This window comes from Canis lupus, chromosome 25 (assembly GCF_003254725.2).
Source record: "Canis lupus dingo isolate Sandy chromosome 25, ASM325472v2, whole genome shotgun sequence".
Taxonomy (NCBI): Eukaryota; Metazoa; Chordata; class Mammalia; order Carnivora; family Canidae; genus Canis; species Canis lupus.
Genome location: NC_064267.1, coordinates 43,599,748 through 43,615,092, shown reverse-complemented (window position 1 = coordinate 43,615,092; position 15,345 = coordinate 43,599,748). Strand labels below are relative to the sequence as shown.

Below are 15,345 nucleotides of genomic sequence, written 5' to 3'. Positions count from 1 at the left end.
TAGGCAATACCTCCTTTAGTCTTCAGTAAATCACTGTTGGAAGGGTGTGGGCTGTGGGCATGGCAAGGGGAATCTTCTTAACTGAAGACCCTGCTGAGAATATCCCCTTTCAGTTGTGCTGGTGGAAATTCCAAGCCCTAAAGTTTTAGGAAAATTTTTCCTGTGCTATATATAAACCCATTTTCAGGGCAGCCCTGATGGCGCAGCGGTTTAGCGCTGCCTACAGCTCAGGGCGTGATCCTGGAGACCCGGGATCGAGTCCCACGTCAGGCTCCCTGCGTGGAGCCTGCTTCTCCCTCTGCCTGTGTCTCTGCCTCTCTCTCTCTCCTCTCTGTGTATTCTCATGAATAAATAAATAAAATCTTAAAAAAAAAAAAACCATTTTCAGCCCATGTTCAATGGGCTGGCTAGGCTAGTATTTGAGAAAAAGAAAGTATTTGAAAAAGACTTAGTAGTACATGCTAGTCATTAATTTTTTTTTTAAGAATTTATTTATGTATTCATGAGAGACACAGAGAGAGAAGCAGAGACACAGGCAGAGGGAGAAGCAGGCTCCATGCAGGGAGCCTGATGCGGGACTCGATCCCGGGACTCCAGGATCATGCCCTGAGCCCAAGGCAGGCGCTTAAACTGCTGAGCCACCCAGGGATCCCCCTCATTAAATTTTTTTGAAAAATGCTGACACCCATACAAAGACAATGCAGAAGCCTTGTCTCCTCTCCCTGCTAATGCTACCCTGAAGGTACCCTTAGCCGTTTGCTGTGTATCCTTGCAGATCTATTTTTTTGCATTTAAAAAAGCTACACACACACACACACAAATAACAACAACCGCACACATGCATGTACACACACACACCCATGCTTCCTGCAATCTTTCCACTTTATCTTTTTCTCAGCATTTTGCATTTCCTTCTCAAGAGAGTACTACTTGAGCATTCAAGCCTCTATTGGCTAAACTAACTGATTTTGAAAAAGTAGGTGAGTCTTCCAGGTCAAGCAACTTTAAGTGAGAGATGCGTAGAAGGCAGCATTTTATTAAAAAGAGCTAATGCTGTCCTAAAATTAAAACCTCTATAAAAAAAAAAAAAACCCTCTATGTATAGGAGCACCTGGGTGGCACAGTCAGTTAAGTGTCAAACTCTTGGGATCCCTGGGTGGCGCAGCGGTTTAGCACCTGCCTTTGGCCCAGGGCGTGATCCTGGAGACCCGGGATCGAATCCCATGTCGGGCTCCCGGTGCATGGAACCTGCTTCTCCCCCTGCCTATGTCTCTGCCTCTCTCTCTCTCTCTCTCTCTCTCTGTGTGACTATCATAAATAAATAAAACTTAAAAAAAAAAAAAAACTTAAAAAAAAGTGTCAAACTCTTGGTTTCAGCTCAGGTTGTGATCTCAGGTCATGAGATCAAGCCCCAGGTTGGGTTCTGTGCTCAGCAGAGTCTGCTTGGGTCTCCGTCTCCCTCTACCCCTCCCATGCACAATCTCTCTCTTTCTCAAATAAATACATTTTAAAAATTCTCTATGTATGTAACTCGTGAATCCTCAGAGCCACCTCATGAAGGACTATTATTATCCCCATTTCACAGAGGAGGAAACAGATACAGAGAGGTGGAGACACTTGTCTAAAGTCACTCAGCTAGTGATCAGCTAGCTGGGGTTTGAACCCAAGCAGCCTGGTTCCCAGGTCTGTTCTCAGGACACCTTGCTGTAGTCATGGAGATGTGTAAATCTTGGACTGTATCCCATTTCTGTGTCCTTTCCACCTTAGGGCTCCGAGGTCCTGGGACAACTCCCATGTGCAGCTCATCTACCCTACCCCTCCTGTCCTACCTGTTCCACTCTGGAGCTTGGAGAACTTAGTTGATGTTTTCTAGATTGTGTAGAATGGGGTAACAGCACTTACCTCCTTGGGTTCTTGGGAGGATTAAATGAAGAGATGCGCATAAAATATCAGTGAATGTTGGCCATTGATTTTGTTATTATACATATGAGTTCAATGGTGAAGGAAGAGGCGGGGGAGGGGACCCACCAGTTGAGTAGAGACATCTGGGAGACAAGGGGAGGTATGTTAAATTCCTACCCAGAGTGGGATAAGGAAAAAGGAGTGATGGAGTAGAGATCTTCCAGATATTTTCTTGGACCTCAGAATACTCATGTACCCTAAACCCCTTTGTGAAAAGCTAAGGTGTGGGCGCTTGGGTGGCTCAGTGGGTTAAGTGTCTGCCTTCAGCTCAGGTCATGATCTCGGGGTTGTGGAATGGAGCCCTGCATCAGGTTCCCTGCTCAGTGGGGAGTCTGCTTCTCCCTCTCCTGCTCTACCTACTTGTGCTCTTTCTCTCTCTCCGTCAAATAAATAAATAGAATCTGAAAGAAAGAAAAGAAAGAAAGAAAGAAAGAAAGAGAGAGAGAGAGAGAGAGAAAGAAGAAAGAAAGAAAGAAAGAAAAAGAAAGAAAGAAAGAAAGAAAGAAAGAAAGAAAGAAAGAGAAAGAAAGAAAGAAAAAGAAAAAAGCTTAGGTGATGGGTGAGGGATATATGGATGGTCAATTCATGTTCTCTTTCGTTCCAGTGCTCAGCAGTGTCCTGTCAATCATATGCAGGGATACCCCAGGTAGGAGATCGCTGTAGGCGAGCACCTAGGCTCTAGTGCCTGTGTCCAGGCCTCTAGCACTTCAGGGCCCACTGGCTGGGCTGGACCCAGGGCAGCAGAGCCCCATCTCATCATGGTGGCCCCCAACTACCAGCAGCGTCCTGGGGCGGGGGACACATCCAGACATCTCTACCCCTGCTGCTCCTGTTCCAGGGCTCCATAGGAACACAATAATAGAGGCTGATTTTATGAATATTCTCTGTAGTCTTTCATACAAATACAAATGCGTGTTAGAGAAGAAACAAAACAAAACAAAACAAAACACTAAATTTTGGGACTGGAACTCCTTAAGCCCAGAATCCTAGAAACTACCTCCAGTTTAAACCCATGTTGGCCATTTTAGACTTTAGATGAATCTTAGGTAAGGTGGTCAAATAATGTATCATCCATACTAGTGCTCTTCAGTTTGCTAATATCTGTCTTTTGGTAAGTTTTCTGGAAATAATTCCAAACATACAGAAAAGTTGCAAGAATACAAATAATATAAGATACTCCTATATCTTTTATTCAGAGTTGCCTATTTCAATATTTTCCCTATTTACTTTCAACCTCTTTCTCTCTCTCTCTCTATAAATATATATATACATACATAAATACACACTTGTATACATACATATACCTATTCATATATACATATGTATATATACATACTTTTTAAAGTTTATTTCTTTCTTTTTTTTTTTTTTTTAGTTTATTTCTTTATTTGAGAGAGAGAGAGAGAGCACGTCCACACACATGAGCTGGGGGAGAGGGAGAGGGAGAGAACCTCCAGCAGACTCCTTGCTGAGTGTGGAGCCAATTCAGATTTCAATCCCATAGTCTCGACATCACAACCTGAGACAAAACTAAGAGGTGGATGCTCAACCAACCCAGGCACACCTATACATACTTTTTCCTGAAACATTTAAAAGCTAGTTGCAGGGACACCTGGGTGGCTCAGCAGTTGAGCGTCTGCCTTGGGCTCAAGGCATGATCCCGGAGTCCCGGGATCGAGTCCCACATTGAGCTCCCTGCATGGAGCCTGCTTCTCCCTCTACCTGTGTCTCTGCCTCTCTCTGTGTGTCTCTCATGAATAAATAAATAATAAATAAAATCTTAAAAAAAAAAGCTAGTTGCATATATTATGGCCCCTTACTCTTATTTATTTCCTAAGAATAACAGTTATCCTACATTACCAAAATTTTTTTATCTTCACTAAATATAATTTTGACATAATATTTGTATTTGTTCTATTTATATTTCAACTTTATCAATTGATCCAAAGATATTTCTTTTTGTTTATTTTATTTTATTTTGAGAGAGAGAGAACACAAGGTGGGGTAGGGCAAAGGGAGAAGGAGATAGTTCCAATCAGGTTTCATGCTTGGCGCGGAGCCCCACACAGGGCTCAATCTCGTGACTCATGAGATCACAACTGGAGCCAAAATCAAGATTCAGGCCCTTAACCACTGAACCACCCAGACATTCCCAAAGACTTTTTTAAAAATTTAATTTATTTATTTGAGAGAGGGAGAAAGTGCACAAGCAAGGGGGAGGGGCAGAAGGAGAGGGAGATGCAGGTTCCCATCTGAGCAGGGAACCCCAGGTGGGGCTCCATCCCAGGACCCTGGAATCATGACCTGAGCCAAAGGCAGACACTTAACAAACTGAGCCACCCAGGCGCCCCCCGAAGATGTTCTTTTTTTTTTAATATTTTATTTATTCATAGAGACACAGAGAGAGAGAGAGAGAGGCAGAGACACAGGCAGAGGGAGAAGCAGGCTCCATGCAGGGAGCCTGACGTGGGATTCGATCCCAGGTCTCCAGGATCACACCCTGGGCTGCAGGCGGTGCTAAACCGCTGCGCCACCGGAACTGCCCGAAGATGTTCTTAATAGCAGTTTTTCCCCTTCCAGTGCAGAATCCTGTCTAGGATCAGATACCACATTTAGTTGTCCAAAGCAGGAGTTTGGGGAGTGAAAGAGGGCACTACTAATAATTATGCTAGAAAGAGACAAAGCCAGTGTGGCAAATGATTGGTAACTGTAGAATCTGGGTGAGGGGGTAAATGGGCATCCACTTTGTTTACTTTCATATGTGTTTAAATTTTTTAAAACACAAAGTGAAAAAACAAGCCAAATAAGCAAACTGAAAGGACAAGTACAGAGACATAAAACAAGACTGCTGGTAAACTGAGCATCTGGCTGCCCTGTTTTTCAAGGTTCAGACTGTTAAAGAACAAAAACCCAACTGAATAAATGTGAAGCTCTAATTGGCTTTATTCAGTAATTTAGGAACTGGGCAGGATCCTATTTAGCAAGGGGAGGGGTACCTCCAAGAGTTGTACCAAATGGAAGGTTTTTATAGGAAGGTGGGTGGGGTGAGGAAGTTATTAGCAAAACAGAAGAAAGGATTGCTTCAGGCAAGGTACTTTCCCTGGGGAGGGGGTCTTTTAGGAGGATTGTCTCCTGTTCCTTGTGGTGGGGGTAATGCAGAGGGCCCAGGTGATGGATTACCTCACTGGTGCTTAAAGAAAATTGGGGGGTGGGGTGGCACTGGCTCAGTCAGAAGAGCCGGTGCCTCTTGATGTCAGGGCCCTAAGTTCCAGCCCCACGTTGGTTGTAGAGATTACTAAAAAATAAAAAACTTCAGAGAGACAGGCTAAGGCTGCCATTTCTGGGGGAGGTTCAAACTGCAGTTAGGTTAGGTATTAAGCCCAGTTCGGTAACTTGGCCTTGTGTTGCCATGTTGGGCCTGTGCTTTTCTTTTTCTCCTTTTCTTTTCTTTTCTTTTCTTTTCTTTTCTTTTCTTTTCTTTTCTTTCCTTTCCTTTCCTTTCCTTTCCTTTTCTTTTCTTTTCTTTTTTCTCTTTTCTTTTCTTTCTTTTCTTTCTTTTCTTTTTCTTTCTTTTCTCTTTTCTTTCTTTCTTTCTTTCTTTCTTTCTTTCTTTCTTTCTTTCTTCTTTCTTCATTATGGTTTTTTTATTTATTTAAATTCAATTTGCCAACACTAGTATAACACCCAGTGCTCATCCCATCAAGTGCCCTCCTCATTGCCCATCACCCAGGTACCCCATCCTCCCACCCACCTCCCTTGGGCCTGTGCTTTTCTTTTGATTTCTTTTTATTTTTTTGAGAGAGGGAGAGAGAGAGAGAGAAAGCTCCAGCAGGGAGAGGGGCAGAGGAAGAGGGAGAGAGAGAATCCGAAGCCATGTGGGGCTTGATCTCATGACCTTGAGATCTTGACCTGAAGTCAAGAGTCTGTTGCATGGGGATCTCTGGGTGGCTCAGCAGTTTGGCGCTGGCCTTCAGCCCAGGGCATGGTCCTGGAGTCCTGGGATGGAGTCTCACGTTGGGCTCCCTGCATGGAGCCTGCTTCTCCCTCTGCTTGTGTCTCTACCTCTCTCTCCGTGTGTCTCTCATGAACTGAGACATTCATTCTCGTGAATGAATGAATGAATGAACAAACAAATAAATAAAATATTTTAAAAAAAAAGAGTCTGATGCTTAACCAACTGGGCCGCCCAGGAACCCCTGTGTTTTTAGTAAGACTTGGAGTGTCTGTTAGGATTGAAGCATTAGCAGAGGAAAGAGCTTCCCTCGATCTCCTCCCTGTTGGCCATTGAGGTGAAACGAACTATTTTTTGAAGGGAGGAAGCTCCTGGAGGATTTCTAGGTTTCCCGATTCCAGGTACTCAGGCATAGTCTCCCCAAGAGTGAAGTCAACTGGGGAGGTGTTGAAGGGGAGATGGAGAAATGAGGGGTGAGGAGCCCTGACCAGTCTTCCCAGCCAGGCCCTGATTTTTCATTTGTCACCAGAGGGCCTGGAGGTGTTGGGCGGGGCATCCACTCCTGTAAACTTCACACCTGCTTCCAGCTGGGGCAAAGTATCCTGGCAGAAGCTAGACCAGTCCCCACACCTCCCTGGGCCTCCCAGGGGTCTCCCTTGTGTCCCTGCTACTCCCATTTTTGTTGTTTTTACTTTTGTTTCTGCCAACTTACTTTTTTTGTTGTTGTTGTTTTCAGGTAATTAATACAACAAAGGTTTATTTCCTGCTCATGCTTTGTTTTTAGTGAAGATCAGCAGTGGGTTCAGCTTTACATAATATTTCAGAGACTCAGAACAATTGAGGCAGACTCCACCATACATTACCGTGAACAATGTACTAGAACAAATGGGGTTCTTTTTGGAGAAAGAGTGAAATGAGTTTGTTTCTTTTGTTTGCTCATTTGTTTGTTTAGGGTTAACTTGGTCCAGGGAGGAGAAACGGAATAACTCTGGGTGCTCTTACTATCCATTGACTAGATACAGTCACACAGTCTTATCCAACGTGAATGGGCTTGAGGAATGTAGCTGACACTCACTTTGAGTAGCAGAAGTATACACTGGTTTGGGGAGATGGGCTAGAAATCCATCTGTTCTTCCCCACTTGGTGCTCCTTCAAACCTTCACTCCTCAGTTTCTTAGCCTGTGAGGAAGGTTCTGGGAGTCCATGCTCTTGGGCAGGGAAAAATTTACATGTCTATTTTCGCTAATCTTTCATTGAAATCTAGCATTTCCTTCAATTGTGTGCGTATACATCACAGCACAGTAGCAGAGGCCGTTCCTGGGACTTTGTCCCTAGTGGGAGTCACAGCTCTTTTTAAAATCACACTACAGCTGTTGCCAACGTCGAATATCATCTACTCTCATCATGACTTCAAACTCATAATAGTTACCAGGCCCACCCACCACTATATTGTATTTCAATATAATTTGCTTCCTTTGTAGTCTCGAGTGAGTAGTTTTTACTTTATGCATTTAAAAGTCTTACTCTAAAGGGTGGGTGCCTGGCTGGCTCAGTCGGTGGAGCTTGTGACTCATGATCTCTGGGTTGTGAATTCGGGCTCCACATTGGATATAGAGATTACCTCAAAACAAATAAACAAACAAATAAAAATCTCACTCTGAGAAGGATCCAAAGGCCTCACCAGACTCCAGAGTGGCCTATGGAACAGAAAAGATGACGGAACCTGCTTACTCCTGCCCACCAAGCCTGCCACCCTCAGAGTCACCCAGCCAGTCCTCTCTCCCGCCCCCCTCTCTTGTGCTGTGTGTAGCTGGCACCTTTCCACAGCAGGCCGGCTACACGCTGCCATCTGCTGGGGTTGGCCCACATGGCACCCTGCTGGGGATGCCACTGGGCCAGGGCTGGGGACCCGGAGGGTTCCCTCAGGACCAGACAAGAGGGTAACCACCCTCTCCCAGGATAGAAATCAAACGTGAGCCAGCAGAAGACAAAAGCAGAATTTACTGAAGGGAGAGAGAGCGTATGCAGGTGCAGAGTGTCTAGGAGACTCAGAAAGGAGAGGAGAGAGCCCTGTCTGTGTTCAGGGTCTGGGGTTTTTATTGAGGTGGTCTGGTGTATGGGTCTTCTCAGGCATCCAGGGTCCAGTTAGAACAAAGGGCCTGGGTGTCATTCCTTGGAACCAGGGGGTCTTGGTGTTGAGATGTCTCGCTGGTGGTCTGGAATATGGATATGGTGGCCTCCCTCCGGTCATTCTCACCTGGCCCTTCCTTAGGTGGAACTATTCCAGAGAAATCATGGACTCCTTGCTCTTTATAAGGAAGACATACACTATTTGCATCATGGGGCATGTGTCGAGTGAGGTGGGGATGCAAGTCCTAGCAAGATGGAAGCAGGAAAAAGAGCAAAAGGCAGATTTTTTTTTGAGATTTTATTTATTTATTCATGAGAGACACAGAGAGAGAGAGAGAGAGAGAGGCAGAGACACAGGCAGAGGGAGAAGCAGGCTCCATGCAGGAAGCCCGACGTGGGACTGGACCCCGGGTCCCAGGATCAGGCCCTGGGCTGAAGGCGGCGCTAAACCACTGAGCCACCCGGGCTGCCCCAAAAAGCAGATTTTTATTTTTCAATTTTTTAAAAGATTTATTTATTTACTTATTTATGATAGACAGAGAGAGAGAGAGAGGCAGAAACACAGGAGGAGGGAGAAGCAGGCTCCATGCCGGGAGCCCGACGTGGGACTCGATCCTGGGCCAAAGGCAGGCGCCAAACCACTGAGCCACCCAGGGATCCCAAAAAAAAAAAACAGATTTTTAATGGAGTCCTCCATTTCCCTGTCTCAGTGGCTTTGTTTCAATGCTTGTGGTCCTTTTAGTCCCCCTGGGCATTATGAGGTACAAGCGGAGACACGAACTGTGCCACAAGACTGGCTGGAGGCCCCTCTGTGCCGTTCCCACTCGCCACTTGGTCCCTTGCCAGGGTCCTTGGGTCTCTGCATGCGGACGTGCAGTGCTACCTGGCTGGTGAGGAGGCCCTGCGAGCAGGTGAGCGGCCCAGCACAGAACTAGGTCTGAGAGCTAGAGGCAGGCGCATCTGCACTTTAGTATCAGGCCACATGAATTTTTAAACACCAATTGTTCTTTGAGCACCGGGGCCAATAGTCAAAAGTCGTAAAGGAGATGATGGTAAGAAGCTTCTCTCCCTCCCTGTCCCCTGACCTCAAACTTCACCAGCTTCTCTTTCCTTCCAGAGCCGCTCACCACATCAAAAGCCAAAAGGAAGGTGAGCTGGAACCCTCCCTTTTCTTATTTATTTTTTATTTTTATTTTTTTTAATTTTTATTTATTTATGATAGTCACACAGAGAGAGCGAGAGAGGCAGAGACACAGGCAGAGGGAGAAACAGGCTCCATGCACCGGGAGCCCGATGTGGGATTCGATCCCGGGTCTCCAGGATCGCGCCCTGGGCCAAAGGCAGGCGCTAAACCGCTGCGCCACCCAGGGATCCCTCTTTTCTTATTTAAATCCTAAGATGTTAGGCTCCAGGTCTGCACCTGGCTTTTTACTTTAACAATATTGTCTTGGAAATTGCTTCTATCTACATATAAATAGTTTCCTCCTGGTTCTTTCCCTTTTTATTTCTCTGGTCATTTCCCAGCAGTCTGTTGAAAAAGAATGTCTTTCCATAGAAACAGGAGTACCCAGACAGAGCCAGAATTTTCAGAATAGTTCTAGAACTCATTTGCCCACCTACAAAAGTCCAAGGATCCTGGGTTCAATAGGTCTGTATTCCTCTTTAGGTGGATTTGCATTTCAAAAGAGGCCTCACCGGACTATTGTATCTTAACTCTAAAAATGGCTGCAAGGCAAATTCGGGGCTGGGGGTCAGAGGTAGGTTGGTCTTTGGGTAGAAGACTCTTCGTGGAGCCCCCAAATCTAGGTGTTAGGGAACCAAGAACCTTGTCTTCCCAAGCCGACCTTGGGGTTCTGTATAATAAATGTCACTCCCCTAATGTGGAAATCTCTGGCAACCAACCAACTCTCCTCTCCAGCTTCTCTCCCAGGTGTGTCAGGCAGGCCAGCAGCCATTGGCTGGGGACACTTCAGAAAGATGCTCAGAGGCATGAGTGCTCCCCAAAGCTCCCTGGGGGTGGGCTGGGTAGATGGGCTGCCCTCTCTTCCCACTGGGAGCAGTTCTGAGTTTATTGGTGTTTACACGTCATCCTCCGAAAAAAGCTTTGAGCTGAGGAATAGGTGCTTTCTCCTAACAAATCATATGTCTGGCAGGGGGCTTTTCATGGACGTCTGACCCTTTCATTGCTTTGAGCCACTGAGATACACCAATGGATCCCAGGCCCACCCAGAAATCTCAGTGTAGTATGGTTTCCTGCCAGAGAGAGACTGTCCAGACCTGCCAATGGAAGCATCTTGGCCAGGCAGGTTTCCTGGCAAAATAAGAAGATGGCATTCTGGTTTTTACATCAGCACTTGGTGACTTTGATTACTGTGAGTCAGTCTTGCCAAAAGGGATCCTCTCTGGCCCACAGAGCTAAGGGTTGCCCTGCAGACATTGGTGAATTCCTGAGTGAGCACTCACTTTGCCCTCTAAGACTAGCCGACCGCAGCTTGGGGCCGTGGCTCTTCCTGGTGAGCCTTTCAGCAGGAAGCATATTGATGAGACTGAAGGAGTTTTGAATACTTTAGCTTTGTGTGAAAGAAACTCAGTTGCAGAGACTATAGTGTCCTCGGATGTAGAGTGACCAGGTGGAAGAAAAATTAGCACAAATCCATCCTGGTCAGGGCAAGCGTGTCCCCTTCTATCTGAAAACTGGCACCACCAGCGTATCTCCTTCCAGATCAAACTCAGCATTGTCTGGGAAGAAAACCAGTTCTTGGGAACATGCAAATTAAACTGGCAAAATACAGATTTGCGAAAGAAAAGACAGATTTTTTAATTCACATACATGCATGTGAGTTCAGGAAAATGTGATTCAAGGAGGTGGTTAGAATTTGGGGCTTTTATACCATCCTAATAGGGGAGGAGGAGGGGGAAAGGGGCTTTTCTGGGAAAACAAATGGCTTTTAGGGAAGATAAATGGGCCCTTAGGAAAATGGGAGGAATGGTAGTCTTGTGACAATATGTTTATGTGATTTTTTTTTTTTTTTCAAGATTTGATTTACTTATTTGAGAGAGAAAGAATGAGCAGTGGGGAGGGGCAGAGGGAGAAGCAGGCTCCTGGCTGAGCAGGGAGCCCAAGGCGGTGCTCGATCCCAGGACACCAGATCGTGATCTGAGCTGAAGGCAGATGCTTAACCGACTGAGCCACCCAGGCTCCCCTGTCTTTGTGATTTCTTATCCCAAAGCAAACGTCTCTCCAGTGAAAAGAGTCCATCTTCCTTGTTGCACAACTCCCGGGGAGGGGATTTATGACAGCTGAATTCTTTTGAGAGGCTCTGCTTTTAGATCCAGGGAATTCAGGAAAAACAACTCCTCACAGTGAGAGATTCTGGATCCCCTCAGTATGAATGCACTTCTTCTCCCTGTCCAACGGCCAGGCTGGCTGGGTGGGCTGCAGGGGCGAGGGGTTTGGCTCAGTGTTCCTGAGGTTGGCACAGGGAGCTCGGCGAGAGCAGTAGATTCCCCAGCAGAGGCTGCGCCAGGCTGGTGGAAAGGGCCAAGTCACTATGGTGATCAAGGGTGTGTGTAAGGAGCACAGACTGCCAGGGTCAAATCATATGTCCTTGGGCCAAATTCTCGACTTCTCTGGGCTTCTTCATTCTCCTACTTGGGTAAAAACCCTCCCAGGATTGTAGTGAGGATAAGATTAGTTACTGCATTTAGAGCACACAGTGCCTGGCACATAGCGAATGTTGAGTTCCCGCAGCCAACGTCTCTAGGCCCGGGGGACAGAGCAGTGAGCAAAACCAAGCCCCTGCTCTCCCAGATCTTCCAGTCTGGAGAGGAACCTGTCAGAGGAATACGTGGCACGTCAGCTGACAGTGTGGTCCCCCCGGAGAAAGCACCGCAGGTGAGAGGCAGAGAGGAAGAGGTAGGGGCCGGACCCCGGAGGGGCAGCTGAGCAGAGACCAATGACGTGGTTTCACAGGAATGATCATTACGTTTTGTTGCGTGTTGCCAGTGCACTAAATGCAACCTTCCCTGGCCCAAGTTTCCTATGTCAGGTCCCATCTCAGGTGCCCATGTGGCCGACTCTCCGTGATCATTTCTGGCGGTGGAGTTTGTGGGGCTAGAGAACACCCGGGCCCCAGGTTCTGGATGTGAGTCAGGGTGCTGGCTTTCTGGCCTCGGTCTCTGTCCCATTCCCGAGTACCTCACACTTATTGGGACAGGGCTTGCCCCCTCCAGGAGAAGCGCTTACTCCACGGCCCACCCCCTACCTGGTCTGGAGGAGCAGTGGTGCTTGGGGAGACAGGCGGGCCCTATGGCTTCAGGGCAGGCCGGCCTGCAAGAACCAGAATAGAAGGTCTAAATTTAAACCTGTGTCTGGAGGCTTCAGGGAGCCTGGGGCCTGTGGGCCCTGGGGTGGCTCAGTCCCTCCTCCCTCCCTCTGTTCCCCCTCCTCCATCCAGCCTGCCTCCTCCCTCCCTTCCCCCTCCTCCCTGCCTCCTCCTGCCTCCTCCCTGCCTCCCTCCTCTCTTCCCTCTCAGAATGGAAACTGTTTCTTTCCTGGCTGCCAAGAGCTGGTTTCCTCCCAAGGAAATAATGTCTCACCGCAGCCCGGGCAGGCTCTGCCCCCTGGAATTTCCCTGCAGTGGAGAAACACCCAGCCAGTCCTGAGATGGGACACACCTAGAGCCTGCTTGTGCACAGCCCAGAGGGGGACACGCCCAGAGACACACGGATGTAAACAGAAACAGAAACAGAAATAGGCTGGGAAAACCCGGGGAGAGGAGGGTACCCCTCAGGATCGGGTTCTAGTCTCAACTCTTGTCTCCACCTCCCTGTGAGGCTTGAGCAAATCATCTCCTTTTCTGAACCCGGTTTTTCACCTCCTTAATATGAAAATAGAGATCTCTTGAGAACCAAAATAGAACAGAACGCTAAAGGAACCAACCCAGAAAGTTCTTTGATTATTTCAAAGATGTCACTTTCTTTGTTCAAAAATATTTTTAAATTACCCCCCTTCTCCCCCCTTTCTGAAAAATTCCTTTCAGGACCAGCTTTAGGCACTCTTAGGTCTTGCCTCGTTACTTTTCCAGACATTTCATTTTTGCCCAGAGGGATCACTGCCCATAGTACCAAGAGACTTTGGGCTGGTTCCAAGTATTGAGTTCAAAAGATGCCTGCAAGGACAGTGAAAAGGGTCTGTCATGTGCCACTGCTGTTGCAAAATTCCCCCGGTGCCCCCGGTCGGGCCCCCAGAGAGGGACACAGCCTGCCCGGAGCAGCCAGGAGCTTACAGGCAGAGAGTCCTCCTGGAGCCTTACATGGTCCGGCACTCAGACACAGAAAGGTCTGCACGCACGTGGCCAAGTGGAAACACCCCGTTTCAGCCACAATCTCCAAAGGCAGCAGCTCGGGAGAACCCCAGCCATGCACCGCTTGAGCTTTGTGCGTGTATCTCCGAGGCCGGACACGGGCTGTCACAGACCTGATCACGTGGGCACGGTCACAGCCCAGACGCCCTCCAAGCGGGCTGCGCCCATGGACTTGAGCAGGGGGGAGAGCGCTGGGGGAACACACCCGGACACACTGGGTTGCCGGGTAACACGGAATGCCAGCCCCAGGGACACACACTCACCCTCTGTCCACACAGGCAGGGTTGCACGAAGCCGGCTGCCCCATGCACGCACTCTTCCCGTGCAAATCCACCCACCGGGAAATGCCTTCATTCAGAAACAGCCGAGCAGCTGAAGATCCTGCTCCTCCACACCCCAAAACGCTCACCGGATTTAGATAGCGCCGAGCAAGCCCCCCAAAACTTTCAATCACACTGTGACACACACACACTCAGTGGTCAGAGTCTAGACTCCTCACGTCCTTTTGTTTCCTCCCGGAAAACCTTTGGCTTTTCCATTTTAAGCAGCCAGTGACCAAACTGGTCTATTTCTGTAACTTCTTAGTGTTAAACCAAAGATTGATTGTTCTTTTGAAATGTCTGCAGTAAGTTACAAAGAAGGCTTCTGACCTTTGTTTTCGAATTCAGCTATGCAAAAACACTAAACACAATGTTGAAGACTCAGAAGACAATTTTAACAAATCACAGACAAAGCTTGCTTGAGGGTTTTTTGTTTTTTTCAACTTTTGGATGTAGGAGAAAGGCAAGTTTAAGGACTTTGGAGTGATTTTTAAAGTTCCAGCTTGGTAAACAGGAAAACAACTTGGGAGTCTTTGTAGGGTGAGCAACAGGAACAAGCTCCTCTGGGCAGCACCCCTCTCTCCCTGGGGATGGATAACCCGAGGACTTGCCTTTGACCTGGTTTCCACACCCTGACCTTGATTCAGCAGAACTTCCAGTGTGGTGGTTAGACTGCCGGTCTAGGGATCCCTGAGTGGCGCAGCGGTTTGGCGCCTGCCTTTGGCCCAGGGCGCGATCCTGGAGACCCGGGATCGAATCCCACATCGGGCTCCCGGTGCATGGAGCCTGCTTCTCCCTCTGCCTGTGTCTCTGCCTCTCTCTCTCTCTCTGTGACTATCATAAAAAAAAAAAAAAAAAAAAAAAAAAAGACTGCCGGTCTAGTAGATTAGATGGATGTGCCCTCGCGTGGGTCCAAGGACAGCCCCCTGTGGAGGTTCTGTCCCTTTCTCTGGATGTTTCAGACACTGGGTTGGCTTGGGGATGACATAATCTGGTCTTCCTGGCCACAGCAGGCTTCTTCCCTCCTCCATCACCCGACAAGATAGATCTAAGACATCTTCAGATCTCTACGCTGGGTGTGGCCAGGCCCTCACCTGCCATATAGATCCTTCCTTCCTTTGTTCCTTTTCCCCTTTGCCTTCTTCTTTCCCTCCATCTCTCCATCCCTCACTCCCAACAACTCCTCCTCCTCCCTCCTCCTCCTCCTTTTCTTCTTCTTCTTCTTTTCTTCTTCTTCTTCTTCTTCTTCTTCTTCTTCTTCTTCTTCTTCTTCTTCTTCTTCTTCTTTTCTTCTTCTTCTTCTTCTTCTTCTTCTTCTTCTTCTTCTTCTTCTTCATATTTTATTTATTTATTCATGAGAGACACAAAGAGAAGCAGAGACACAGGCAGAGGGAGAAGCAGATGCCCTGTGGGGAGCCTGATGAGGGACTCAATTCCAGGACCCTGGGATCACAACCTGAGCCAAAGGCAGAAATGCTCAACCACTGAGCCACCCAGGCACCCCACTCATTCCCAACTTCTGACAGGAATTCCAGTGTGAACCTGGTAGGGATCTTGCCACACTCAGCCTTTCCTCCCAGATTAAGTTACTTCCCTCTTGAAAAATTCCTATTCT

At 47.6% G+C, this 15,345-nt stretch overlaps 2 long non-coding RNA genes across 2 annotated transcripts; one reads left to right on the top strand and one right to left on the bottom strand.

Annotated features, from left to right (window-relative positions):
* Positions 1-9,426: 9,426 nt before the first annotated feature.
* LOC125753644 (uncharacterized) lies at positions 9,427-11,696 on the top strand. Its single transcript, XR_007405936.1, has 2 exons — positions 9,427-9,692; positions 10,198-11,696. It is a non-coding gene; the product is annotated as an uncharacterized LOC125753644 (long non-coding RNA).
* On the bottom strand, positions 10,838-14,854 carry LOC125753643 (uncharacterized). Its single transcript, XR_007405935.1, has 2 exons — positions 13,674-14,854; positions 10,838-11,877 (listed from the first exon to the last, which is right to left on the bottom strand). It is a non-coding gene; the product is annotated as an uncharacterized LOC125753643 (long non-coding RNA).
* Between the last annotated feature and the right edge of the window lie 491 nt (positions 14,855-15,345).